The 14,151-nt window shown below is 39.9% G+C and overlaps 1 protein-coding gene across 19 annotated transcripts in view; it reads left to right on the top strand.

Moving 5' to 3' along the window:
* Positions 1-14,151, top strand: part of SPMIP2 (sperm microtubule inner protein 2) — a 160,916-nt gene that overhangs the window by 13,978 nt on the left and 132,787 nt on the right. Inside the window, exon 3 of one of the 19 annotated variants that reach the window (XR_009540209.1) lies at positions 234-263. The exons of the other annotated variants lie outside the window; for them this stretch is intronic. The gene's annotated coding sequence lies outside the window, so the exon portion shown is untranslated. Of the gene's footprint in view, positions 1-233; positions 264-14,151 lie in introns of those variants that run through there. 19 annotated transcript variants of the gene reach the window in all.

The raw sequence follows: 14,151 nt of genomic DNA, 5'->3' as shown, positions 1-14,151 counted from the left end.
GCATTTGGCCAGTGCCTTCTAGGGCTGACTGAACTCAGGTCTTCGTGTGTGCGCCTAAATCCGTTTATCTAAATGATCTACAATGACTGAAATGATCTTTAAAGCTTACATTTCTTTGATGAAGCTAAGGAATTAAAGCTATAGTCCTCCAACTATCTTACAGACTACGGAAAACCCCAAATCCTAGCTCCGTGTCATATCAACGGTGTTTCTTTTGATTCTTGGCATTCTAGTTTGAGTGATTATGTCGTTTCTCCCGTACGGAAAAGTTGAAAAAACAGTACGTATTCTACCACATTTTTGTCACATTTTGAATTTTCTCTCTATCTCTAGCTCTGTCTTTGTCTCTCTCTCTCTCTCTCTCTCTATATATATATATATACGTTACACACACATTTTTTTTTTTGCTGAGCAATTTGCAAGTCACAGACATCATGACAGTAAACCCCTAAATATTTCAGCATACACTTCCTATTGATGAGAACATTTCCTAGGAAATCACAATACCAGTACAATTCCTAAGAAATTTAATTTGATTATATCTAAAATTTGGTCTCCATATTCAAAGTCTTTCGATTGCCCCTAAGATACCTTTTTATTGTTGCCAATGCTTCCAACCAGGGTTATGCATTTCATTTGGTTTCTTTTCCCTTTTGAAGGAAGACTAAAGGAGCGGCAGTGGACGCATCTTCATGTTTTGAGTGAGCAGAGACATTTAGACATATTATTGCTATTTATACTAGAGATGGTTTGTAGGGGCTCCAGCAAACTGAGGACATTTAGAGGTGTGTCCATTACTAGGGAGTGTTGAGTAACAAAATAGACAGACTAAACAAGTACATATTTAGGGCACCAGCATAGCAGGGACATTTTAAAATATATATTTTGAAAGAATTCAAGAGAAAGAAAGGGGAAAATAAAGGAAGGAAGGGAGGGAGGGAGACAGGAGAGAAGAAAGAAAAAAGGAAAAAGTGTCAGAAGGAAAATCAGAATTTGTTGGACTCTATCCTATAAATTAGTGTTTTTTTATTGTTACTGTTGTTTAGAATCACATATAGGGATGAGGCACTGTGCGTTTTTTTCAGTGTTTAGGATTTTCTTTTTTTTTTATTTAATTTTTATTTGATATTGGGGTATAGTTAACTTACAATGTTGTGTTAGTTTCAAGTGTACAGCAAAGTGATTCAGTTATACATGTGCATATATCCATTCTTTTTCAGATTTTTCCCTTATAGCTTATTACAAGATATTGAATATAGTCCCCTGTGCTGTACAAGATTATTTTATATATAGTAGTGTGTATCTGTTAATCCCAAACTCCTAATTTATCCCTCCCCCCGACCTTTCCCCTTTGGTAATCATAAGTTTGTTTTCTCTGTCTGTGAGTCTATTTCTGCTTTGTAAATAAGTTTATTTGTATCATCTTTTTACATTCTGCATGTAAGTGATATCATATGATATTTGTCTTTCTCTGTCTGGCTTACTTCATTTACTATGATAATCTCTGGGTCCATCCATGTTGCCGCAAATGGCATTATTTCATTCTTTTTTATGGCTGAGTAATATTCCACTGTGTGTATATACCACATCTTGTTTATCCATTCCTGGTGTTTAGGATTTCTAAGGGTCTGTGACCGGGGTCTGTGAAAAGACAGCCCAGCATGATCTGGGGGCACCTGACCTAACCAGGAACAATGATGTGTGGTGACCACATTGGGAAGGTGATATCAGCCAAAAAAGTGTCTAAGTTCAAATATATGCTTTTAAAAAAACAAAATATAATTTCTTATATGACAGGATGAGTGGTAGGTTGTCTTCAGGTAGATGCAAGGTGGGTTCAACCCTGTTTAACCCCAGGTGTCAAGCATTGTTCTGGTTTCTATGAGTAAGTTTTGTAACACAAAATCCATTTGATAGCTTTGCCCTGCATATATCCAAATTATAAGATTGCTCCACCCCCTATAGAAATAGCGCATAGGGCTTCCCTGGTGGCGCAGTGGTTAAGAATCCGCCTGCTAGTGCACGGGACACGGGTTTGAGCCCTGGTCCGGGAAGATCCCACATGGCGTGGAGCAACTAAGCCCGTGCACCACAACTACTGAGCCTGCTCTCTAGAGCCTTCAAGCCACAACTACTGAGCTTGTATGCCACAACTACTGAGCCTGTGCGCCTAGAGCCTGTGCTCCACGACGGGAGAAGCCACCACAATGAGAAGCCCATGCACCGCAACAAAGAGTAGCCCCCACTCGCCGCAACTAGAGAAAGCCCGCACGCAGCAATGAAGACCCAATGCAGCCAAAAATAAATTAATTAATTAAAAATAAATTAAAAAGGGAGATAACCTTCTAAAAAAAACAAAAGTGTACAAACTTTTGTAATCGAACCTCTCCTCTAAGCATACCTCTTCATTCCACACAAAAAGAGAATTCATCCTCACTTGTTTTCTTAAATTTGTAGGTAGCTAACTAGTTCATAAAACACAGTATATTGACAGGACCTAATCCTTAGTTTTTTGACCAAGCAGCTTTGAGTAACTTCAACGAGTTCCTTAAATCAAAATACCAGATTTCCCTTGCGGTCCAGTGGTTAAGATTCTGCACTTCCACTGCAGGGGTGCAGGTTCGAGACCTGGTCAGGGAAATAAGATCCCGCATGGTGTGGCCAAAAAAATTAAAAAAAAAAAAAATACCACGGTAACATTTACTGCACTTACTGTAAGTAACTGCGTAGTTAGACTGGGGAATGTTGTCCCCTGTGGTTCCAGAAGCACTTTAAACGTAATGGAAATGACTGCGCTCTGGGGGGATTGGTGAGAATGTTAATTAAAAGCAACGCGTCCCAGGATTCACTCTTCCAGAATTGAAAAGGATGATGAGTATGGGAAACTGACACGTTTTCAAAATGTGACTGCTTCTCAAAGCTATGCTTTTAAACAAAGTCTAATGAATCTTCAGAGAAGATGATTTCTCTGAGAACGTCACATTTTTACCTCAAAAAAATTACATGATCATTTATACTTAGCATACATGAGCTGAATTAATGAAATATGAAAGAAAGAAGGCAATTTCTGACAGGATCTGTGAAATCCGTAGCATTTCATCTCCCAAGGCATGGCCTAGTCATAGCTTTACTTTGATGTGCACACACAATGTGTATTAACATTGACAGGAGTTAAGCACACAATTTAAAGGAGGAAATTGTACCATTTTGAATCCATCTCCCAGATGATTAAAAAGCATCAAAGAACTACATTTAAATAGAAATATGAATATAACTTAAAATACCAGGAGCCAAGGAATTCAGCTCTGATGATGCTGTCAGGAAGCGGGTGGGGTCACGGAGATTCACAAGTTTCATTTCATAGCTAGTAAGCGCTTGAACTGTGAAATTGCATCAGTTATTTACCTGCCAATTCACAGCCAGAATTGTTCCTGAAACCTAGTTTTCCTTACGAGCAGATTAATTTCATTTATGAAAATGTAGTTGAAATTGTTTTTACTAAAATTATATGTATTTTATTTGAAGATAATATTTCAGCACTTCACCAAATACCATTCTTTTTTTTTAACCTGTTAATTGTTTTTAATTAATATACATGAATTATATAAATGTATTATTAAATAAAATAAATTGAAAAGTAATTGCACAGATAATTCAAAGAGGAGAAAGCACATATAGCTGAAAAATAATTGTAAAAATTTTCAGCCAACAGCATATATAGTTTGTCCTTCCAAATTTGCCCTGTCTTGCTGCAAATACTAGAATCCGAGGATGCCCAAGTTCCTTATATAAAAGGGTGTAGTATTTGCATAAAACCTATGCACACCCTCCCTGATACTTTATATATATATATATATATTTTTTTTTTTTTTTTCAAATACCGTTCTTAACTTCCCACTCCCAGTCCTGAGACCCTTCATCTTTTCTGAACTCGTATTTGGTCAACCCTCCCCCCATAAGGTCCAAATACAAAACAAAGCAAAACACACACACACACACACACACACACACACACACACACACACACACACACACAGGGGAAAGGTGAATTGTCAGATTTACATTCTCCTTCCTTCTGCTCAATTTTTTTCTTCAGGGTTTTTTCTCCTCAATTAGAGTAGAACAATTTTTCAAGTGTGCTCGTGTAAGCCAGGTGCATTACTTGTCTGTGTCGTGTCTCAGTGGGGACATGACGGGAGGAGATGGGAAAGTCAAGATTCTAGCATGCTGCACACTTAGAATCCCAGGTGCTTCTTGACTCATCATTTCATTTCCAGAAATTGATTATTAGGAAATAATCATGATGAATTGGGCGATTGGGATTGACGTGTATACACTGATGTGTATAAAATGGATGACTAGTAAGAACCTGCTGTATAAAAACATAAATAAACTAAAATTCAAAAAAAAAAAGAAATAATCAAGAGTTATTTGCAGCACTGTTTACAATAGTAATAAAAAAGTGATAACAGGGAATTCCCTGGTGGTCCAGTGGTTAGGACTTGGGCTCTCACTGTGGGGGAAGGGGAGGTGGAGTGGCCAGATTCAATGCCTGGTCTGGGAACTAAGATGCCACAAGCGGTGCAGCACGGCCAAAAAAAAAAAAAAAAGTGATAGCAATCTAAGTATTCAGCAATAAAGGGCTTATTAAATAAATTATGCCAAAGCAATACAATAGAATACTATGCAGCTATTAAAATCAGATTTTCAAGGTTGTTTATTAACATGAGTATATGCTCACATTGTATTCAGTGAGAATAAAAAAGTAGGCTCCAAAGCTAAATTTACAATGATCTCCCAGTTTTTAAAAAGGGATAGATAGATAGAGACATAGAAATAGAAACAGGGGCAACTTTCAGGCACTTCCTTATATAGAACATCAAATGAAAGCAGAGCCTAAAATGAAATTCAGTATTCCCAAAAGTGTGCTTTAAATGCACGGTAGAGTCCTGGCTGGTAAAACCAACCAATTTACCAACCAAAGGGCAACCACAAAAATTCCAAGTCTTCTTGACGAAAAATCAATGTTTTAATGCATCCATTTGGCTTTTAGATGACAAATTGGTTTATCAGTTGGAAATATTGATCTAGTAACGAGGTCCTGTTTGAATTGTGTTGTGACCGGCTCTGTCCCCGCAGGGAATGTGAGGGGTTTGTCTTTTTACTGCCAGCCTCTCCCGTGGTGTCCTACCCATGGATCCCTCACGCTTTCTTCACCTCTTCATCCCCATCCGTCCTCTGCTAAAAATTGCCAGGCTTGGAAAGGTTCTGGAAAATTCATTCAGCCTAAGATAAAGTGCTGACCAGCTTAAGTACCTTCATGGCAGGTATTTGCATTTAGTAGGGGAAGAGCCCTGAATCCCTCAAAGTTTCTCCACTGGGGCACTATTTGCATTTGGGGTGGGGCTATTGGAGGGCCAGTGTGAACGCCCCACCCCATCACCCTGAAAACCACAAAGTTCATGTAGGTCCAGGATCATCGTGTTCTATTCCGGACACTGGCTGATTGCTCAGTTCATTTGTCTAAAGAACATGTACTGGGGACCCACTCCAGGCCAGACACCGTTCTGGGATTTCAGAGCGGCCTCTGGTCCTCACGATTCCTGCACAGGAATCATGAAATAAAACACATAAGACACTGAAGACTTCATTTAACAGAAATGATTCATACGCTGTTCATTCTAGTTTTTTTTCTCTCTAATTTTTTTGAAGCAAAAATTAAAAACAAAGGTTAGATTTAACTTGGAAAGCTCCATCTCACCAGGCTTCTGCTTTCGTTCACATTTAAAATAATATTTTTAGAGATACCTTGACCTTTGTGCTTTGTCATTTACCTGTGGACTTGAGACTCCCGGTCACACCCCCTCTGTAAAATGAACAAGGAAATTAAAGCGCCACCTGCTTGCCACCACAATAGATCATCTGCGTATCTCGGTTTCAGTAGTGCATTTGAGAGGATGACGCTTTGTTCCATTAAATTGGAGCCTCTGTTTTTTTTTTTTTTTCTTTCTCCCAGATGTTAATAACCACCACTCTGTTACTCAAGAGGTTTTGTCTAGGTAATTAAAGATCTCTTCACATCATGGTTGAATATAAAGTCCTAAATGAGTCATGCAGTGAACTTGGGTCTTTTGAGTTTAATGAGGTCAGTTTTAATGAAGGAAATTATTTTTTTGATAAATTTTAAAACTGTAAAAGAAAAATTCAATTATACATTCCTAATATAGCCACTTAAAATAGAATTTAAGCTTATTCAGTAATGAGAATAATTTGTAAAAACTATTACAAACCTCAAAGTTCAGGTTAAAAAACAAAGAAGAATCCCCCTAGAAACACTCTCCTGAGAGAAAAACTCATTAAAGGAAAACTGTTTATTTATTATTGTTCATATGTTATCTTTAAAAAAAATGGACATCTGGATTTCACCCCAATTTTTTTGTTTTAAATAGTGAAGTGTATTCAATTTTGGGATGAAAATAATGTTTATTTTATTTTTATTTTTTAATTAATTTGGCGGCATTGGGTGTTTGTTGCTGCGCACGGGCTTTGTCTAGTTGCGGCCAGTGGTGTCTATGCTTTGCGGTGCACGGGCTTCTCATTGCGGTGGCTTCTCTTGTTGTGGAGCGCGGGCTGTAGGTGCACAGGCTTCAGTAGCTGTGGCGCGCGGGCTCTAGAGCACAGGCTCAGTAGTTGTGGTGCTGAGCTTAGTTGCTCCGTGACATGTGAGATCTTCCTGAACCAGGGCTCAAACCCATGTCCCCTGAATTGGCAGGCGGATTCTTAACCACTGTGTCACCAGGGAAGTCCAATAATGTTTATTTTAACATTTTAGCTGTTTTCTTAATATAATGGTTGTTCCATTAATATTCTAGCGATGACACATTACATGTGTCTTTCAACTGATAGAAATAAGAACAATTATAAAAATAATCCAAAGTAACTGTGAAATCAATTACAGCCTGCTGTAAGCTGTATAATAATAACATAAACATATTCATCCAGAATTAAAACAGTAGGTCAGAAGAGCGATCTATTGGGAGTCAATATTCTATAATCATCAGGACAAAGTTCGGAAGCAGACGGGCCGGAATTTGAAACCGGGCTTAAACACTTATTAGAAGTGTGACCTTGTTTTAATAATCCTGTCTGAGCTGCAGGTTGTTCACTTGTTCACTTGTAAAATGGGGGCAATAGTACCTAATCTTTGAATCCAGTTGTTGTGAAGAATTCAGTGATGCTGGCAAGAAATGCAATAGAAAAGTCCCGATCCATCCATTATGTGTGAAAATCGATGGAACTTTTCATCATCAGAAAAGCCTCTATTGAAATTCAATATATGCCCTGGGACGTATTTTGGACAAGTTCTGAGTCCAGATCATTTCCCAGAGGGGAAAATGATTGGATTGGTAGACAGCGTATGGCAGTGGGGTGTGCAAAGAGGGGAGAGCTTTCCTTTCTTCTCATTTTTAAATTAGCAAGTGTGGTTAGGTATCAATGACTAATAGTGGTGTTTTGGTTTTAATGCTTATTGTGGAACTTCACTTATTTAATTGTTTGGTTGAGAGAGCCTGAACGAATGTTAAGTAGAATAATAGAAGAAAATTTATTTTTCCTAAACATAGTACTTCAAGAAAAGTACAGAGGCAGCACAAGAGACAAAAGGGGCATTTGTTCCATCATAAGAGCATCCCACCTGCCGCCCCCTTTGCTCTGTGTTAATAGTATTTCCCTATACTATTATAGGGGAACTATACTATTCCCTATACAGCACCGTTGTGAGGCTGACTAACAAAGCCCTTGAAAAGATAGGAAATGGTGTGTAGCTATTAATAACAGTTTATTTTCCTACATTTAGAAGTAGTAAGCCAACACAACTCACCGCTTTTCATTGTAATTATCAAAGGACCTCTTTTCAGTAAAATTCTACGTGTAGTTTTAGAGCATTTATATCATTATTGATGAAGTGGTTCTCTGGAGAACTTGGGACACGGAGTTTATAGGATTAACAATGAGCATCATTAAAACACCGTAACAGAAAAGACAAGATCGAGAAATAACTACAAAGGAGGGTTGGGGAACATTGGGAAAATATTCCCCAAGGAGAGGATGGGCAAGGGAGACATCCAAATCCAAGTTGTCCTCAATCTACCAACTGCTGTTTTTACTCTTGAAATGGGTACTTGTGAATTCACTTGGAATTTACAAGAAAATATGCCTAGGGAACCAACGTTAAAAATGGTGGTTAGGTCTCTCGCAGGCCTTGTGAAACCACTAACCCCCATGTAGCTGCACCAAAGAACACTCCTTCCCTGCTGTTCCTGAGGGCTAAATAGCGACATTCCAACCTGCTGCCAGGATGCTGGAGTATCTCCCATGCTGCCAACCCCATAACCCCCCTAAAGTAGTTTCCTCCAGTCTCCTCTCCTACTGGGCCAACACAGAAGAAGTCTTTGGAATTCCCTGTCGGTCCAGTGGTTAGGACTTGGTGCTTTCACTTCGGGGGCCCGGGTTTGATCCCTGGTCGGGGAGCTAAGCTCCTGCATGCCACGTGGTGTGACCACATTTAAAAAAAAAACAGAATTCTTTCCCTCGTGATGACAAAAGAAGAAAGAATTCTCAGGCAGCCAGTGTTAACAGGAAGGGGTAGTGACTGACATTTTAGGGATGTTCAAAGTTTGTTTTCAGGGCTTCGGAAAGGCCCACACCAGGGACTTGCTTCACTTTCTTTTACAATAAGTGTGTCATTGCTGCCCTGTGTTTGGTTGAGTTTATGGAAATAGCTGCGTTGCTTGTTGATCGTGAGAGGTGGGCACATAATAGCATCTATAAATCCCAGGCTACCCCTCTGCCCAGCCCTCTGTCCTCTGCAGAGCCTCAAGGGGAAGGTCACCCTGGACCACTTGAACTGAGGTGTCAGAAACCACAGAGAGGTCCTACCAGCCACCTCACAAGATCCTCTGATGACACAGCCTAACACAGCCTCCTTTACAGTATTCCAACAACAACCGAAGTCAGAAATAACTCGGACATAACGCTAAAAAATAAAGTAAGCCTCAAAAGCTTTTCTTTTTCTCCCCTCAAAACATTAGCATGCAAATGAGTTAGCTAGTAGTCACTAATAGGTTTTTCCCTGCAAAATTATTGGCTAATTATACCAATTATTACATTCTCAGCCTATCAGGCCATGCTTTGTTCATCGAGAGGCAAAAATGTTCCCTGGAGCCGATCCACAGGGCAACAAATGAAGTCTGTTTGGGTGGTTCTTTCTTGCCAGGCGTGCTCATGGTCCGTGCTGACCACGGAGGCCTGGCCTCGGTCCACAGTGAATGGTTACAGCTCATCATTCAGGGTTCTTCAGAGATGAGTCCTCATTTGGCATCTCTCCCTTCTGAAACATCCATAAAAGGGAGCCATTGCCGCATAAACGTGGACTCCGACACACAGAAGGATCGCCCTTATCTTTCAGGACACTGGAAACCCTGATTACATGGGTATGGACACATTTAAATGATAGAGCATCCTTCCCTATACACTGTACTGCATTACATACAGTCATACTGCGGACAATCTAACCAGATTAATGTCTTCAAAGTTAGCAAAATGCTCACACATCTGTCATTTGGTTGATATTAATAATGTCCAGGCATTAAAACTTAATCCCCATTCAGAAAAGTTTACTCCATATAGATCAAAGCTTAGTGAACTATTAAAGCTCTTTTAAACATAAGTTTAGGGTGGAATTGTCAAGATTCTACCAGACAATATGATGGGACTATTAGAGTGAATTTCAAAAAATAACTTAAGACATATTTACATTTTATCATTTGCCAGTGTCTATATTATTTTAGAATCAATTAGACACTTGATGACTTTTGATGTTCGTTATGCCCAAAGTTTTCCTGACTCCTCTGTATTCACTGTATTATAAGTGTAGTCATCATTATATTGTGGGTTTTTTTGGTTTTTTTTTTTTGTGGTACGCGGGCCTCTCACTGTTGTGGCCTCTCCCGTTGCGGAGCACAGGCTCCGGACGCGCAGGCCCAGCGGCCATGGCTCACGGGCCCAGCCGCTCCACAGCATGTGGGATCTTCCCGGACCGGAACACGAACCCATGTCCCCTGCGTCGGCAGGCGGACTCTCAACCACTGCGCCACCAGGGAAGCCCTACATTGTGGTTTTAAACCATTTGATAGCACAACACACTGTAGATTTTTATCTCTGATTTTCTTCCTCTCTCACAGTTTTGGTACAAATGTTCTGTTTATGGTCGGGCATGGTAATTCAGTTTCGAGGCAGGTTGTAACAAGAACCATCTGTCCTTTTCCCCTATCTGAGTCCTTCTGTCATGATTAATTGTTGTTACCAAAAAAAAAGTACCACCTCTTTGCTGGAGTTTTGCAAGAGGCTGCAGCCACTGCCTCTCTTTAGAGTAATGGAGCTTAAAATATGACATGCTTTGTTCCCTGTGGCCTTAAACACCCAGTCTCTGCTATCGTGGTTCCCAAGGCTTCCAGTAGATTGAGAGAGACGAGAGACGGGTGGAAACCACTCTTGGTAACATCAGAAAATAACAAGATGGAGACAGAATTGAAATCATTATTCAAGGATGTTCCACTTTGTATTAGGCATTTTGGGTGTCTGCTTCGTAGGGAATAAAAAACAACTGAAGAAAAAAAAAAAAAAAAAAAAAACAACTGAAGAAAGTAATATACATATCGTGTTCACATTGATACAAATGAGCTCCTGAAGAGGATGAGAAAATGCTGATATGAAATGCAGCATGGTATGTCAAGGTTTGGTAGAAGTTAAGTTAAAAACACAAATCCACGTTTCCTAAAGACCTCTGTTGTTGCTTAATTTCAAAAGCATCTGAAGAGAAAGAGAAAGGGGCCAGAACTAGGATTTCATTTTTATTAGAAGGAAAGGCACTCTAGGAGGGACCAGTGTGGGAGGGAACCAAGGAAGAGAAAGGTCTGCTCAGAGGTGTTGCATCATTCGCCCTGCAGCTCCCACTGCAGTTCGAGTGGAAGAGTACTGAGTTGTGGTACAAATTCTCAGAAACGCTGCCCGTTTCCTAATTCAACCAGCATTTATCCAACCAGGATTGGATCTAGAGAAGGGGGAAGAAGATGCAAAAGGGATGGAGGATGTTGTTGCTTTTGTGTTCAGTCATCAAGGAACTTTAAACAAGTTGGGAAACAGACGTGAAACCTAGGACAACCATCTCAGCCTCTAGTGATGTGCTTTGCTGGACCACAAGGCTCCCTCCCTCTTTCCCAGAAATTGCCTTTCCTTAGTCTGCCCATCTTTCTGAAGTCCTCCCTGTTAGAGCCATCGTTCCTACTCAGGCTTTCTATGTAGGAAAAGATGTAGAACACACACACACACACACACACACACACACACTGAATCCCTATAAAGCCCCTCTTACAATATAAATATGTTACTCACAAGGGCTCATACAGTTCCAAACATTTCAGTCTTGGTATAATGCCAAACAAGGTTCTCAGGAAATGAGACACAAGACGTGAAACAAAAATGTAGGTAAAGAAGGAAGACCAGAGTAGTCCAGAATAAGATGTGGGAAGTAGCCAGGGGGAGTCATGAGATTGATAGAGTGAGTTCAAACTACAGCTCCAGGGCTTCCCTGGTGGTGCAGTGGTTGCGAGTCCGCCTGCTGATGCAGGGGACGTGGGTTCGTGCCCTGGTCCGGGAGGATCCTACATGCCGCGGAGTGGCTGGGCCCCTGAGCCATGGCCGCTGAGCCTACGCGTCTGGAGCCTGTGCTCCGCAACGGGAGAGGCCGCATCAGTGAGAGGCCTGCGTACCACAAAAAATAAAAAAATAAAAAAACCTACAGGTCCAGTATACAGGAGCATTTCAGTGCCAATGTGATAAAGCTGGACTTTGGCTTATGAAGGGTGAAAAGGCAAAGGAGGCGATTACCAAGAAGAGAATGTTAAGAACCTGGCAGTCACCTTCAGACTGGATCAGAAGAGGTGGAGACTGTGATTAGAGAAGTCAGTGAGGAGGCTGTTGACTTCTTCAGGAATAGAGAGACAAAAATACCTGAATTAAGTGATGTTATCATAAGAATAAATCAATATTTTGAATAAGTGTAATATGCTGCAGGGAGAGATTGGATATGAGAATTGAGGTTTCCCCTTGGGCAATGATTCCCAAGTTTTAATGTTAGGTATCTGTGAACTGGTGATGGTGTTGAAAGATACAGGACACTGGAAGAGATACCTAATTTGGTCAGTGGTGGCAGCATGGTGAGATGTTACCTTCCTTTCTAATTACTTTTTTTTTCCGCTTTTGTTGAGATGTAGTTGATATACAGCACTGTATAAGTTTAAGGTATACAGCATAATGACTTGATTTACATAGATTGTAAAGTGATTACCACAGTAACTTTACTTAACATCCATCATCTCATATAGATACAAAAGAAAAAAGAAAAAGAAAAGTTTTTTCCCTGTGATGGGATCTCTTAGCATCTACTCCTGAAAACTTTCATATGTAACACACAGCAGTGTTAATTATAGCGATCATTGCTGTACATTACATCCCCAGGACTTATGTATCTCATAACGGGAAGTTTGTACCTTTTGACACCTTCATCTAATTCCCCCTCCCTCTCCCCTCCACCTCTGGTAACCACACATCTCATCTCTTTTTCTGTGAGGCAGTTTTCTTGTTGTGTTTTTTAGTTTCCACATATAAGTGAGATCATGCAGTATTTGTCTTTTTCTGGCGAATGTTACTTGAAACACTTTTAGTCACATAAGCAGCTGGACATTTCCTGTTGCCTTAGGACCCAGGACTGAGTTTTCAGTGAGATATGGAGCAAAAGAAACATGAATCTGCAAGTCACAGAGATTTGAAGCCTTGAGAGTAAATGACCAGCAAGACCAGAGAGCCGAGGACAAGTTTCCTTGGAATGTTCATGGGAAAGGACTGAGTCATCATAACTGAGGGGAAATGGATAATCAGGGAGGTGGAAGGAAAGTGAGAACAAGAGCTTTAAGTAGGGTAAGATGATCAGTGGTATGAAAGGCTCGTCTAAAACAGTAATTTTTTTCTCACCCTATAATCGTTGTCTCCAGAATGTAGAATTCTGACAGATGGTCTCTTAGTACTTTGAAGTTATTCCACTGTCTTTGTCTTCCATTGTTACCGGTAAGAAGTCCTGTGTCATTCTATCCATCACTTCTTTGTGGGTAATTTGTCTTTTTCACTGATTTCTTTTAAACTGTTCTCTTTGTTTTTATTCTGAAATTTCACTGAAATATATATATATATTTTTTAATATATTTTTACTTATACTGCTTGGGACTCACTGTGAATTGTGAGTCTGAGGATTATGTCTTTAGCAATTCTAAAAGTTTTTCAGATATTATCTCTTTAAGTATTACATGTCTCCCATTCTCTTGATTCTCTCTTTTAAGAGATGCACATGTTTTCTAAGGGTAGTTGTGAGTTAGGCCTTATCATTTTCCTCTTCATCCCACTTTCTGTCTCTTCATCTCTGCACGGTAGAATGTGGGTCACTTCCTCAGACCTGACTTAAAGTTTACCAAGTCTCAGTTATGGTCTTTCACTTTCCCATTGGTATTTCATTTCAATTCCTTTTGTTTTTCATATTTATACAGGCTGTATTTAATTATTTCTTTCCAATCTATGTGTTGGATTTTCATAGACTCTTATTATTTTCTCATATTTTAGAGTCTTTCTTTTATGCTCTTAATCACATTATGTCTATATTTTTGTCCCTATTTAATAGTTCTATGTTAGCTGATGGTCCTAGGAAACTGAATCCTTCCACTTGTTGTGTCTGCTGACTCTCAAACTTGGTGAGCTGTTTCCTTGTGTGCACTGTATTCAAGAACCTGTGTTCACCTTCAGCAGGGGAATCCCTCACATCCTGAGCGAACACGCTGTCCCTTCAAAACAGCTTTATGTTTGTTTCTTCTAGGAGCCTTAGGTGGCCCTGTCCAGTGGAGCCTATCACTGGACAGGACCAATTTTTACATCAATTTTTCAACTTACAGATACTTGGCCCAGGCTGATGGTATATTGGCATTCAACAAACTACCATCTCTTTTTGTAAATAAAGTTTTATTGAAATGCACACATGCCCATTTATTG

This window comes from Lagenorhynchus albirostris, chromosome 4 (assembly GCF_949774975.1).
Source record: "Lagenorhynchus albirostris chromosome 4, mLagAlb1.1, whole genome shotgun sequence".
NCBI classification, from domain to species: domain Eukaryota; kingdom Metazoa; phylum Chordata; class Mammalia; order Artiodactyla; family Delphinidae; genus Lagenorhynchus; species Lagenorhynchus albirostris.
Note: the sequence above shows the minus strand (reverse complement) of the source record. Positions and strands in the feature narration are given on the sequence as shown.